The sequence below is a fragment of the Staurois parvus genome, unplaced genomic scaffold (assembly GCF_062004578.1).
Source record: "Staurois parvus isolate SC_StPar_1 unplaced genomic scaffold, SC_StPar_1.0 ptg000162l, whole genome shotgun sequence".
In the NCBI taxonomy this organism is placed as follows: domain Eukaryota; kingdom Metazoa; phylum Chordata; class Amphibia; order Anura; family Ranidae; genus Staurois; species Staurois parvus.
The window spans coordinates 755,256-770,772 of record NW_028317958.1 but is presented as its reverse complement, the minus strand read 5'-3'; the positions used below and the strand labels follow the sequence as shown (position 1 = coordinate 770,772).

At 43.4% G+C, this 15,517-nt stretch overlaps 1 protein-coding gene across 1 annotated transcript in view; it reads left to right on the top strand.

Annotated features, from left to right (window-relative positions):
- Positions 1-15,517, top strand: part of PRICKLE2 (prickle planar cell polarity protein 2) — a 359,846-nt gene that overhangs the window by 194,422 nt on the left and 149,907 nt on the right. The window lies entirely within an intron of this gene.

Genomic DNA, 15,517 nt, shown 5'->3' with positions numbered 1-15,517 from the left:
TGCTCTGGGGGCATGCTCGCTCCTGAGCTGCCTCTGTATGTCTAAGACACACAGAGCATGGCTAGGCCCCACCCCCTCCCCACTGGCTGTGATTGACAGCAGTGGGAGCCAATGAGGAAGCAGAGACCCGGGAGAGCTTTTGCTCTGGTGCACAGATGGGGGTGCTGAGAAGGGAGCTGAACACTGAAACTTGTTTTACCTTCATGCATAGAATGCATGAAGGTAAAAAAAACCTTAAGGCTTTAGAACCACTTTAACGTCCCTCCAGAGGTGCAAGAGGTCCCCCTAGCCTTCACTCTAAAGCATTCCTGTCCACAGTCAGTTAATAGAGTTAATAGCCCTACATTGTATGTGATGAGATATAACTGAGCTTCAGGGATAAGAGGACAGTGCCAGAACCGGCTGGAATAGGGGAGAGGATAATTAAGATTGCCTGTCACTGTAGACCTCAGAAATTGAACCCTAGACCCCCTTGCAAGGGTAGATTATTTTTTTTCTAATTCTTGGAGTTATGCTTTAGCATCAGATGTTTTTAATTGGTAGTGTATTTATTCTATGTAATATATAAAGCTGTCCATACACAGCTCAAACTTGGGTTGATTCCAAGGAAATTGGCCAAAATTGGAGCCGTGGGTTGGTCTCTCGGCACCACTTGGTTCGACAAAAGTCCATTTAAAAATGGAGGTGGAAAATGATTGCGCGAACAATGACTGCATCCTATCATATAGGATAAAAACATACATTCAAGAGGTGATAGGATCACCTACTGCCTTGAAGCCACTACTCGGCCACCTTCTGAAAAGCAATCTGTGGTGGAAGAAACACGTGAAAAAGGCCTTAGCACAGGGTTTCTCAACCAAGGTTCCTTCAGAGGTTGCTAGGGGTTCCTTGAGCAATGAGTAATATCTACCTCTGAGATAAGTTCCCACTTAGCCCATTGGTCTTTTTAGCTATCTATAAGGGGGTAATTCTTCCCAATGACCACAAGTGTAAGGAGCATTCTTCCCACTGACCATCACACTAATGTATCATGAGTTGTGAATATAGTAATTTTTAGCAGGGGTTCCCTGAGACTGGAAAGTAATTTCAAGGGTTCGTCTGTGTTGAAAAGGTTGAGAGAGGCTTGTTTCCCTAAGCCTTTAAAGTGCTCTTCAGCGCATGTTTGGAAATATTATATACAAATCTTAGTGGAAATGCTGATTGCCACCTTAAACAAGCTACTAGCAGGCTTCACTAGGCTTTAAACATGTTTCATGTAGTATTGAATCCTGCTAGCACTCCCATTGATATCTGTGTTCAATGTTTACAAATTGGATCTGAAAGGTGCTTTAAAATCTTTAACAAAGCTTGTTCCCTAAAAATGCTTTATAAAAGTTTGCTGTTCACACTGCTCCTATATAAGCTGAATCTTGTATGAAACAAACTTAAAGGATAACTTCACCTATGGCAGTGGTGGGCAACCTTTTTTTTCAACTGAGCCAAATCTCGCCAAAACCACGATTGAAATTTATTTTGAGAGCCACATTTTTAAAACTGAAAATACATCCCCCATATAGTAATTCATCCCCCCTATAGTAATTCATCCCCCCTATAGTAATTCATTCCCCATATTGTGTCAATTCACTTACCTTTGCTCCGCGCGTTCCTCTCGCCGTGTTCCCGCGCCGTTCCGGTCTTCAGGGCGGACTGTGAGAGGAGAGGAGTTCGTCACGCTGCCCCGCCTACATCCTGACAGCCAATGTTTGTCACGCTCTGCGGGCCGGATTAAAAGGACCGCCGGGCCGTATATGGCCCGCGGGCCGTAGTTTGCCCATTGCTGGGCTAGCTGCAGAGTCCTGACTTTTGGTGCGGCCGCCCGAGAGGAGGGAGGGGAGCGGGCGCCCGGCACACAGAAGAGCCGCATTAAAGTGTGTAAAGAGCCGCATGTGGCTCGCGAGCCGCGGCTTGCCGACCACTGACCTATGGTAACATGTTACAAATGACACGCCCACCCAGCCACATCATTTACTCACAGAGTTCTGTTATTTGGAGAACTACAACTGGCATCAGTTATCATGGCTGACGGTTTGTAGTTCTCAATGAACTACTAGTGTGATGATGAGCGCTCTAGGTAGTTCATTGATCTTTCCTGCCATTCAGTAAGTGCCTGTCCATATAAGGTACGGGCAGCCAGCCACACTGACAGTCTGCAGGAGCCTGAGATTGCACCCATGATCCATTGATAACAGGTGCAATACTTTACAGGCTTTAGAGTAAAAAAAAAACTAATATATTCACATTTTGTAACTGCAAAAAGATGTCCATTGATCATTTTTTAAAAGGTGAACTTATCCTTAAAGATGCTAATGTTTTCTGCATACAATCAGAGGTTCTGCTGCCTGTTTAGCAGTGCTACACAACTATTGTGCTTTACTGCCTTTTCTCACAATGCAAGTCTTTGAGTTGTCCAACTCATTAACCTCTTGCTGAATGCATAGCATAATGCATATACAGTATAGGGTGGTAGGAAAAGTGGCCGTCGCACACATATGAATCCATGGCAACCTGAGGTTGTGTGCTGAGAGCTCACTCACTGGGAGCTCCCAGCACACTGATCAAGCTGTCATTTCCCGGTCATGGCTTCTGATCAGGAGGAAGCAGGACAGGTCCCTGATCATGTCACCACTGTGCAAGCCAATCACAGCATTTATGCGATATTGAAACGGCCTCCCAGACATGAAGGGGCTCAAAACAACGCATTGCCTGTGTGGCTGATACTGTGTTGCTAAGCAGTCAGACAGCTTGACTGAAGTAGCAAAATTCACAGATCTTTATATTTTATACACTAACAAAAACATATATCAAGCATATAAAATGCGCACGTCAAAATTTTTAATTGCAATAATAACCTAAAATAGTTTGTGGTAGGGTGTGTGTGCTAATGTCTCACAAGGTGTGACAGCCTTATAAACGTTATCTGATGCCTAAGGAGTGTGTAAAATGTCAATAACACCTACACGCCTATATTTAAAGAACTGAACATTGACGCTTCGTTATCTAATCGGCTCTTTTATACGCTGATTAAAGCTGAACTCCAGGAAAACAGCTAATTATACAGAGGTAATACCTATATGGAAGCTGTTTTTCCTGTCAAATATTTGCATGTCTGTCCATCCAGTCCTGAAGTTTGCACAGCTCTGCCACACAAAAGAACCCTGTCTGATAGGGAAGGAGAATTGATTTTTCCGGTGAAGCTAAACCTTCACTTAAAACTGAAATACTGCTAATCCACCTCTTCTCCCTCCCATTCTAACATATTTGATATTTTTTTTTGGGGGGGGGTGAAGCAGGTACTTTGATAAGTACCTGCTCCTACTTCTGTATTACTCGTCTAGGCTGCAACCTTCTGGGAACACATCACACATCCCAGAAGGCCAACAATTTTTTTAAAAGCAATTATCTGCTGTACTTACCTTTTTTACCTGGCTTTCCTGAAGGCAGTGATGACGTAGCCCTGGCTGAACAGATCCCCCTGGGAAGGTAATGTCACCGTTGCCTCTAGGGAAATCCCTCACCTAAACTGCGAGATCTCATGAGATCTTGTAGTACTGTCATACCACACATGCACAAGATAAAGCACAGGACTTAAAGTAACACTATAGGCAAACCTTTTTTTTTTTTTCATTTTTGATAGAGCAAGGGAGGGTTATAACCCCGGTCAGGTTTTTTTTCACCATCTGTTTCCCATTGCAGAGATTTCCCTTCACTTCCTGTCCCATAGCCAAACAGGAAGTGGCAGGAAATCCCTACAAATTAACTTCTTCCTGACCGCGCTATACCTGAAAGATGGCTACAGTGCAGTTGTCTAGTTCTGGGAAGGCCTCTATAGATGTTTTCCTAGAACCCACCCCACTGCACGGCCCCGGGGCCCAAATATTGAATAAAAACAGCTATATCTTCAATCAGTCCTTTATATCTTCACAGTCAGCTGTGTAATAAATGACTGGAACACTAAACATTATTGAATCTGATGAATAATTCAGAAGAATTGTGGTGAATTTTATGTTTCACAATACCGCAGTACAATATGGAACACGAGAAACTCATGAACTGACACGCTTACTAGTTTATCACACAATGTTATGGAATATTTCCAGGCTACCCAAAGGCATCACTTAGACAAAATTGTATTTTTCTTCTCTACTATGTATAGTACTGCCCTGACGTGAACCTGAATGGGACTAAAACATTGTTTTAGTGCTGAAATGTGGAACTCTTAGTGTATGCAAGTGTCTTTGAAGCCCCCTTGGATGTTAGGCCCATAGTGTACAGTACATGTGACCGTGACTTCTACACAAGACAGTGTTTAGCCTCACCACCTCATAGTGCTAAGTTCTCCTCACTGTCATAAGCCTATTAAATGCCAAATTTTCAGTGGACTGTAGGGTCCTGGTATTTTACAGCTGATTACCAGTGGGCTTTGTGCTGGTGGTGGGACTTAAAATGGACCTTCACACAAAAATGAAAGTACTGCTCATCCTTTTCCTTCCCCTGCCCCTAATACATTTGCAGTTTTCTTTTCTCCAAAGCAGGGGTAGGCAATCTTCAGAGGACCTGGACAACATGGAGGAAATCAAAGATTCCGTTCACTTCATCCTCCCCATAGTAGTGTCCTCTGCCTGTCCCCACAGTAGTCCCCCCCTCCCACACTAGTGTCCTCTGCCCTTCTGCCCCCCCCATACAGTAGTGTCCTCTGCCTCCCCATAGCAGTGTCCTGCCCCCCATCACATCACCCCCCCACTGTAGTGTCCTCTGCCCCCCTTTACATCACCCCCACTGTAGTGTCCTCTGCCTCTTCCTCATAACAGTGTCCTGTGCCCCCTCCAAAGCAGTGTCCTCTGCTCCCTTCACAACACCCCCTCTGTAGTGTCCTCTGCCCCCTTTACAAACTCCTCCCATGTAGTGTCCTCTGCCCCATTTCACATCATCTCCCCCCACCCTCCCAACACACACTTAAACGCACACAAGTGTGTAGGCAGCACTCTCCTACCTTACACTGGTATACAGCAGAACGAAGAGTTGGAGGTATCACAGTAATGGATGGAGGGTGGGAGCTGGAGCTTCTGGAGTTAACTTCTCACATGATTGGCTTCTAGAATTGCCCGGCAACCAATCACCTGCTTGTTAATGTGAAAAGTTAAGTCCAGCAGCTCCCGCCCTTCATCCAGTATTGTTATACCTCCCACTGGGAGGAAGGGCCTGCAAGGCAGAGCTATGATTGCGATCTATCAGTCTGCTGCCCCCGATCTTTGGCTTGCCGACCCCTACTCTAGAGAGATACATTTTTTAAAAGGTACCCACTCCAATTTCCTTAATCATTGCCTCAGCCTGCACCCATCCCAGCATCATTCAACCCTATAAACATCATGGACTCAAGCTTCCCTGGACCTGTAATATTTCTGTACTAAATGGTACATGTCATTTACAGCTGTCCACTACAGGAACAAGGACCATCCACTGTAGTAGGGAAGAAGAAGGCCGTGCAGGAAAGGGGGTCCCCTAAGGTAGGGCAGTTGTGCGTTATGCACCGAACCTGGAGTTGGGCTTTAAGGTAAATGGAGTGGAGTTTCTGACTTTAGTTGCAGTGTTTGCTAGATATAATATAATGATCTGCTATTGGGGTAGCCATCTAGGGAGTGCTTAATAGAATGTCATACTAGGGACAACTATAGGTAGGAGCCTACCAACATGACCAGTAGGAGAAACCATGCGAATATGGGGAAAACACGCAAGCTTAATGCAGATAATGTCCAGACGAGGCTTGATCCAAGGACCCCAGTCCTGCATGGAAGAAATGCTCACCACTAATCCACTGTGTAGCTCACTGATTTACATTTGCCTTGCCTGTAATTTCTCTTTAAATGTATTGGAAATATTTCCGCCAGTTCCTGCTGTACACCTTCCTTGCGTCATGTGGCCCTGGCCTCTTCTACTGTGAAGATCAGAGACTTCCTCTAATTGCTTCCCAGAGTTCTCACTGCTGCTTTGGTTCTTTCTCTTCACGTCTCATCTTCACAGCGCTGATCAAATATTGATAGGTGAACGTTCACATATGTGACCGAAATACACTCTACTGAAATGCTGCCGGTTCTAAACAACAAATATTTTACTCAAGGTCCTGCTAAAAAAGGCAAGGCAGTTGTTCAGAAGATGCATTTGTAACATGTATTGTTTTGCGAAATTACGTTTATGTAACGCTGGCTAAATAGGGCAACAGTCTCATGTCTACGGTGGCAGGCAGTCAATTCCTGGGGAAAAATAGATTCGATTGGACATGTTAGAACACCTCCCACAGTTACTATTATTGTCCCCCCACCCACTGAGATAAGTGGTGCTGGCAGTGCCTACCTTATTGTTCTCCCTCTTATCTGCATTAGTATAAACTTGTAAGGGTTTGGAGTGTTCTGTAATGTTCAGAATATTTGCTGTCTTAGGGTGATTGGATTGTGCATGCCCATCTGCCTGATCCATAAAAGCTAAGCATTTACAGTGATATAAAACCTCTACAGGTAGCACATTGGCTAAATGGTTAGTACTTCCACCTGGCAGTACTAGGGTTGTTGGTTCAATTCCCAACTACGGCACCACCTGCCTGGAGTTTGCATGTTCTCCCTGTGGGTTTCCTCTGGGTACTCCGGTTTCCTCCCATGCTCCAAAGACATGCTGGTAGGTTTATTGGATCCTGTCTAAATTGGCCCTAGTATGTGTATGTATGAATGTGAGTTAGGGACCTTAGCTTGTATGCTCCTTGAGGGTTAGATGTACAAAATATATGTAAAGCCTCGCATAAATTTGACAGTGATATATAAGTACCTGAAATAAATAAAATAATAAAATTCTTGAATCTGACCCCTGTGTAGTAACAGGACAACCCAATTTTCCACCACTGCCTTGTAAATGATGGTGGGGGAGTGGAGATGTGTGGTTTATAATATAAAGAGGTATATATGTGTACATTCCTGTGAGCTGAGTGCATCATCCAGCAAGTGTTCTGTTTCAGTAGCAGGATTCATTTTGTATTGGGGGCCTCATTCTTTGTCATTCAACCAATCTTCTCATTGCTTGGGGTCAGTCATGACTGAGAAAAAAAACCCAAAAGCTAAATTTTGTTATTTGCCAGTTGACATACTAATGTGATTTTTGACTTTTGGGCCAAAGCAAAGTTCGGAAGGAATTCCGCATACAAACTGTGCAGATGGTGTTTGCAGCAGGAATCAGACTAAGGAGCCTACAGCTGGATGTCTGCTGCATTCAAAGAAATGCTTAATAGGTTCTGGTTTATGCATATGTTCTATAAATGCATTTTTCAGGCCATCTGCTTCTTTAATGAAAAGGCCTGGTGTTTACAAAGATCAATAGCTGAAACTTCAATTTACAAACAGTGTTGAATGACTCATCCCAGTGATTCATCCCTTATTGGAGGACTCGGTCTGAATTTTCAGTTAAACAAAACAGCGCATCAAGGCAGGCAGCTGCTACTGTGCTGTTTCTTCAGCTAATCCACAGTGCTCTGGGGATTCTTTGCCATGTCTTAAAATTTGTATTTGTAAAAGAGAGGGTGTATAAAAATAGTAAAAAAAAAGGGGTATAAAACTATTTTTTAATTCATTAACTAAAATAAAATTGGCACAATGCCATTATAGTTTTCTTCCAAAAGGGAACTCCAGTCAAAACCTAAATTTTAGTAGCATAAACGCAACAAGCGTTACTACATGCTTATGATATTTGGTGAATTTGTTGGTAAATAGTAAAGGATCCACATCATAAGTGGGATTTCAGTTCAACTTGTAGCCTGTCCATGATATATATGTTTTCTCATCAGGTAGTTCCAATGATTGAAAATCAGTGTAAGTGCTGGAGTCTAAATGAGCCAAATATGAAGCTCAGGTTAGAAATCAAAAAATACAGAGGGGACATAACCTGATTTTGACCTATTATTATGTAGGTTATTTTTCTCCTTAGTAGAGTTCCCTTTTTATAAAGAACATGAAATGCAATACATGGAATCCCATGTAAGATACAAAAATGCCTAAGGATTTGTAATGCAAGCCATATGCAGCTCAGGTTTCCTGCTGAATCAGCCAAAACATGCCCGTTCTGAACCACTTGGCTCAACAAACTGCAAAATCGAAGGAAGTGAGTTGAAAATTGTCAGCCGAATAGTGAATGCAGCCAATCAGAAGTAGTCACTATTTGGGTATTTCGGCAACTGCAGGCATTGGCAGCTGTCAGAATGCAATGACTGGCAGGGGAGACTCCTTCATCTACACTGGATGGAGGAATCAATTGATTTCTATATTGAGCCTACGGGACTTAATAAAAGAAATGTATGGCTAGCCTTAGTTAGCAATCCATAGCAACAATTCCAGTTCTGATTGGCTGCTGTGTAGTGTTGCGCTTTGCACACAAGATCCATTCAGGTCTGAAAGGAAAGCAAACACCGCACTTGGTTTTGATTCATAACCATAGATAGAAGTGTTAAACCCTCCAGAGCTAAAGTATTTATAGATACCAACATCCCCAATTAAACAACATTTTACATAAAACAAAATTAAATGAGACTTTTGAGATTCATATATAGTATGACAAAATCTAAAAAATCTAAATCTTTATTTTTTCATCAGATAACATATATAGTATACATATAAAACCAAATAATTCCGTTTGTAATTCTGATTAACAATCATATTTGTAAATATTATTCCAATACTGCAATTACAAAACACTGATTTTTTACATATTATTCCAGAGTTCTTTAGATCCAAAGTTGTTGATTCTCAATGCGTTTCATGAACAACATTCACTTCCTCAAGAGAGTATTAACAATATACCGTATTTGCCGGCGTATAAGACGACTGGGCGTATAAGACGACCCCCTACTTTTCCTGTTAAAATATAGGGTTTGAGCTATACTCGCCGTATAAGACTACCCCTCTTCCAACACACACCAAATAAAAAAACATCAGATTTGATTTCAATATGGTATGGTATTTCAGTATGGTATTCCAATGATGGGGTGCTATTCCTCCCACTGACACCAATGATGGGGCATGATTCCTCCCACTGATACCAATGATGAGGCACTACTCCTCCCAATGACACTAATGGTGTCCCATCATTAGTGTCAGTGGGAGGAATAGTGCCCCATCATTGGTGTCAGTGGATGAAATAGTGCCCCATCATTAGTGTCAGTGGGAGGAATAGTGCCTCATCATTTGTATCAGTGGGAGGAATCATGCCCCATCATTGGTGTCAGTGGGAGGAATAGCACCCCATCATTGGTATCAGTGGGAGGAATAGTGCCCCATCATTAGTCAGTGGGAGGAATAGTGCCCCATCGTTGGTGTCAGTGGGGAGGAGGAATAGTGCCCCATCTTTGGTGTCAGTGGGGAGGAGGAATAGTGCCCCATGGTTGGTGTCAGTGGGGGAGGAATAGTGCCCCATCATTGGTGTCAGTGGGGAGAATAGTGCCCCATCATTGGTGTCAGTGGATGAAATAGTGCCCCATCATTAGTGTCAGTGGGAGGAATAGTGCCTCATCATATGTATCAGTGGGAGGAATCATGCCCCATCATTGGTGTCAGTGGGAGGAATAGCACCCCATCATTGGTATCAGTGGGAGGAATAGTGCCCCATCATTAGTCAGTGGGAGGAATAGTGCCCCATCGTTGGTGTCAGTGGGGAGGAGGAATAGTGCCCCATCGTTGGTGTCAGTGGGGAGGAGGAATAGTGCCCCATGGTTGGTGTCAGTGGGGGAGGAATAGTGTCCCATCATTGGTGTCAGTGGGGAGAATAGTGCCCCATCATTGGTATCAGTGGGGAGAAAAGTGCCCCATCATTGGTGTCAGTGGGGGAGGAATAGTGCCCCATCATTGGTGTCAGTGGGGGAGGAATAGTGCCCCATCATTGGTGTCAGTGGGGGAGGAATAGTGCCCCATCATTGGTGTCAGTGGGGGAGGAATAGTGCCCCATCGTTGGTGTCAGTGGGGGAGGAATAGTGCCCCATCGTTGGTGTCAGTGGGGGAGGAATAGTGCCCCATCGTTGGTGTCAGTGGGGGAGGAATAGTGCCCCATCATTGGTGTCAGTGGGGAGAATAGTGCCCCATCATTGGTGTCAGTGTGGAGGAGGAATAGTGCCTCATCGTTAGTGTCAGTGGGGGAGAGGAGCGGCTGCTCCTTCTTTCAGTTCGGCAGCTTGATTTTCGCGGGGCCGTTCGGCTCCGCCTCCTCGCCAGTGATTGGTCGCCTGTGTGCGCTGGCGCCCAATCACCGGTGAGGAGGCGGAGCCGAGCGGCCGCGCGACCATCGAGCGGCCGAACTGAAAGAAGGAGCAGCCGCGCTTCCTGGACCGGATCATCGTGGGACCGGGACTGGAGCCAGGTAAGGTACAGCAGCCCCTCTGCCCACCCCTGTACTTAGTGTCCGTTGGAGGACACCGCCCCTGGAAAAAGTGCCGCCCTGACACACCGGCTCGCCGTATACCGGCGTATAAGACGACCCCCGACTTTTCAGAAGATTTTCAGGGGTTTAAAAGTCGTCTTATACACCGGCAAATACGGTATGTAAATCTACAATATACAGTGATGACATTATTACAATATATCCATTCAATATAGGATGAATTCATATCCTCATACAGTTAGCAAGACTGCAAATACTTAGAATCGTATCTAGCCCATGTAAAATCAAGTACCATATTGTAATGCAGGTGTCATACCAGGTACCAGGGAACAAGGGAAGAGAGAAGGCCCAAAGAGGATATCGCATCCAGGGGAGGCTTAAAGAATATGTCAACCCAACATTTCCTATTCCTGATATGTGCCTGCTATAACGTGTATGAAAAAAGTATCCTGTTCTCTTTGTATTGCTTTCTTTGTGTGAAATCCCCGATGTTCCTGCCACTCTGATTTTCCTATTAAAAACTGACAGCACTAGGAATGAGAGCCCAGTGTGGTCAGTGTTCTGGCTGTTCTGAGAACTCCACCTGCTCTGTTCCAATGATCAGGTGCCTCCTCCCCTGCACAGTCATTCACTGCGAAGATCAATGTTCTGCTGTTTCTCCTCCTCCAGCTTTTTAAGCCCCTTATGCAGCTGAGAACAGAGGGAATGTGATCACTTGTGAAAAAAAGGTATTTATAATGTTTTTTGTATCTCTACAAAAATGTTTTGCCTTTCATTTCTATTTTAAACTGAATAGGTTGTTTTAGAAGATGAAGGCTTTCATATTCTGTAACCTTCATACCACAGTAGCTGTATGAAGTACTATATGTATCAATTTGTCTTAAATATCACATCATAATTAAGATACTCAAGGAAGAATTATTGGTTAAATGCTTTTGAAGAAGCCTGCAGAATATGCCATCCTACCTAGCACTGAATAAAAAAAATGATCAAGAGCGTTTGCATGACCCATCCCAGTATCTGAAGAACAAAAGCTAAACACTATACTTGGCTACAATCCAGAAGACCATACATATAGATGAGCTGAACGTGATTTATGTCTACAAAACTGTAATTTCACTTTAATAGGGTTGACTTAATAACAAATTAGCCAACATGTGCCCATGTAATGACAACTGAGGCACATGTGTCATTTTCCTGCAGCTGATCCAAATCAGCAGAGAAGACTACATCACATCAGCAGGGGTCCCAGACACCAGACGTACGCTGGTCTGCTAAAAGGGTGGAGGTCATGTCCAAATTGTTACGTATGAATAAAACTTCTAATACCTTTCATTCTTTCGTGACAAGTCCCCGCGGTAATAAACTATTGTGTCTTTTCCAGATGGAAAGTTATTTCTGAAAAAAGTTTGCTTTGTAGCTCTGATGTTTAGATATCTAAATATAGCCAACTAATATTTTTATCTCAATTTGTGAAATGGGAGGGTTGCTAATAAGCAAAATTAGCCAATTTCTCATTCCAATGACTTAGAATATGGGGCTGCCCTGCTTTAGTAAACACAGAATGGCCCAAATTTTGTTGGCTTCAGGTTGTGCTCAGCATGTACATGACTATTAGGCTTCTTTTACACGAGCGGACCGATGGGGTCTGCCTGTCCGTTTTACTGGTGGACCCAACTGGTCCATCCATAGACTTCTAAGAACTGGCATATAATAGTCTGCGGAGATCTGCCAGCATCCAATCCGACCCTGTACGCCAAAAACAGACAGATGGGGATCCATTCCCCATCCATCCAGCGGATCGTATGACAATCAGGTGGAACGGACAGGCAGTCCTTTTCAATCCGACCGTCCCAATGAAATCAGCAGGCAGTGTCTTTGTCCGCTTTCCGGCAGCAGAGCGGACAGAGACCTATCATCCGCCTGCTCAGCGGGGATCAGAGAGATCCACCGTTGAGCACGTGGACCATGCTGACGGATCTGCCCCAGCTGAAAGGGGTCTTACTCTGCAGGTTAATTTTTTTTTTGTTTTGTTTTAGGGCTCAATCACACGTTGCTGTCTGAGTAGATCGCTCTTCAGAGAGGATTTGAAAGGCAGTACCACCACCTCACTCCTCCTTTACGCCTTGTATCCTGCACTAGTGTGCCACAACCACATGCATTGTACACAGTTTTAGGGCGGTTGCAGAGTTGCCCTGTTCACTTGAATGGGTCATGATCAGCAGGTGGTAGTTGAAAGCATCAAATAATTTCAAATAAGTTGAAAGTGTCCTAAATCCTGCCATGGCCGCAAAGCAAGGCATCGTGGCCACAACATGTGTACACCCATGGCTGGTGCTTCAGTTGGGGGTCGGTAAAATTGTTAATGTGAACCAGCATCTTTTATTGTTTGTCTGAAATTGCATTGGAATCACACGGTGTGGTCATTTTTATTGCGGACATTAGTTAGCAAATTATTATTTTTTTAATACTATTTGTGTATTATTTATTTCAGGTACTTATATAGCGCCGTCAATTTACGCAGCACTTTACATATATATATTATACATTCACATCAGTCCCTAACCCTCAAGGGGTGTACAATCTAAAGTGTATGAATATTTACTTTGCCGAGATTTTAACTAACTTTATTGCAAATTGCTAACTTTCTCAGTTTTGAAGCTATTGATACATCTATCACTCCTCGGGTATTCTGGCAGCCACAGCTGTCAGAATACAATAGCTGAAAGGGGAGATGCATCTGTCCATGCTGTTTAATGTGAATTGAGGAATCTGTTCATTTTTTTTTTTTAAGCCCGTAGCCTGAATAAAGCAACTCTTGGTATATATGACCATCTTAAAAACATTGTAAGAAGGCAAACAGGAAAGAAGGTTTTAATACAAAAGAGACATATTGGGGGATTTTTACTAAAACTGGTACACTCAGAATCTGGTGCGGCTGTTCATAGTAGTCAATGAGCTTCTAACTTCAGTTTGTTCAATTAACATCTGGTAGCTGATTGGTTTCTATGCAGAGCTGCACCAGATTCTGCACGCCCCAGTTTTAGTAAATAACCAGTTTTAGTAAATAACATAATATTTAGTAAATAGTATGTCTCTTCTGCACTAAAAAGCAAACTTACTTGCAATTTTTTTTCTAGTGTAGAATTCCACTTGATTGCTTTTTGAAAGTGTCTCATTATTGAAGGAACTCTTGTTGCGGGGGATGTCTAAAATTTCACTTCTAGCTATGTGCTTAGATGAATGTGAAAAGCAGCGAGCCAAAAGGAAAAGAAATGTCTGTGCACAAAAATTTTAAGTTGACGATTGAAAATTTTTTGCACAGTTTTTGAAAATAGTAAATGTAGAAAAGTCATTTTTATACTAAAATTATGTTGCAATATATATAAACTTTTAGCAGCAGTGGAGTTTTTCAAGCCGTATCTGCTTACACCACTTTGGACCACTAGGGGTGCTGTGCTGCTGACGTCTGTCTTTCCAAAAACCCAGCATGCTAGTTTTCAGGTTCAGTGCACATAATGACGTGTAATCCCCTACAAACCTCCTGCATTGTCCCTACAGATCTGGCACAGTTTTTTACATTTCCTGTGCTACAACCAACCCCCAACATTACCTAAAACCAGCTTTCACAACACTGAGATTAAAACTACAGTTCGCTTTTATTGCTCATAGTAAGTTGTAGCTCCATTTTTTAATTGTTCTTTAGTATTAAAATATCACAGTTGCTGTGTGAACTGAGATGCAAGAAGTAACTAAAACTCAAAATTATTTAACATGTAATTAAATGCAATTTTTGTTTATTAGATATGGATAGAGTGGAGAACCAATGTCAGGTTTATATTGCTTTCTCTATCCCCGTTAGGGGGGTTTACCTCCTCTGAAGCTAGCTATACACTGAAAATGTTCTTCTTCAGCCCCAGTAGCTGAATAAGAAAATTTCTCAACTTTCCCATCCACTCTGAATAGCTTGGATGGACAGATCTGCAATGTCAAATATTTTTTTCTGGCAGTTGGCACCTACAGCTGTCAGAATATCTGAACAATGTCAGCATCTGATTGGATGCAGGCACTGTTTGGCCACCAGTTTTCTGTGCTTCAGCAATAGTCAATTGAAAAATCAACTTTTGTCAAGCCGGCTGATGCCAGCTGGGCCACCCACAGAACAAATTTCATCCGATTCAACAGGAATCATCCAAGATTCAATCCATGTATGGCCAGTTTTATTGTCCTGTTCAGCAATGTCAAAGGGAATGAAAATAATGGTAAATCCAAAAATTTGAGTTGCCAATAGAACAGGAATAGAGTGAATATCTTCCAGTGGGGACACTTGTTCCCATGACAACTGTCTAAACCTGATAGATATATTTCCTTCAGTCAGTGTGGATGGATGAATCTCCCTTTGCAGCGCTGACTTTTTGAATGCAAGTGCTGGTTGTCCAACAGTTGTCTGCCCGACTACTTCGATTTTGCAGTTGAAGGTCGTCGGGTGAGGTGGTGCTAATATCCATCCACTGATCGAATTATGGGTGGCTCATTAGGAACCATCCAAAGTTGGCTCTGTGTAAAGCCAGAATTAGGGGAAATACATGAAAGATATCGTCTTACTTCCTGTTTGGTCTGCCAGACAGGAAGTGAAAGTAAATCTCCTTAATGAGACAGATATGGCAAAAAAACTCCTGCTCTACTGTATCTAAAATGAAAACAAAACGTTTGACTTAAAGCAGAGTTCCACCCAAAAGTGGAAGCTCCGCTTATCCTCTTCCTCCTCCCCCCTCCTCTGCCACATTTGGCACATTTTGGGGAGGGAAGGGGGAGCGGGTACCTAGTTTTGACAGGTACCCGCTCCCAATTCTGAGCGAACTGAGCAAGAAGTTCAACCCCCCCCCCCCCCCTGCTGCTCTCTGGGACACTTCCAAGGTCCCAGAGGACTGCGGCCCATTCGTGAAGCGAGGCTTCACTGCCACTTTCCCTTAGTCAAGATGGAGGCACCAGCACCCGACAGCTGATTGAAGAATCGGCTCAGAGTGAGGACCCCACTGGACCCCTGGACTGGTAAGTGTCATAATATTAAAAGTCA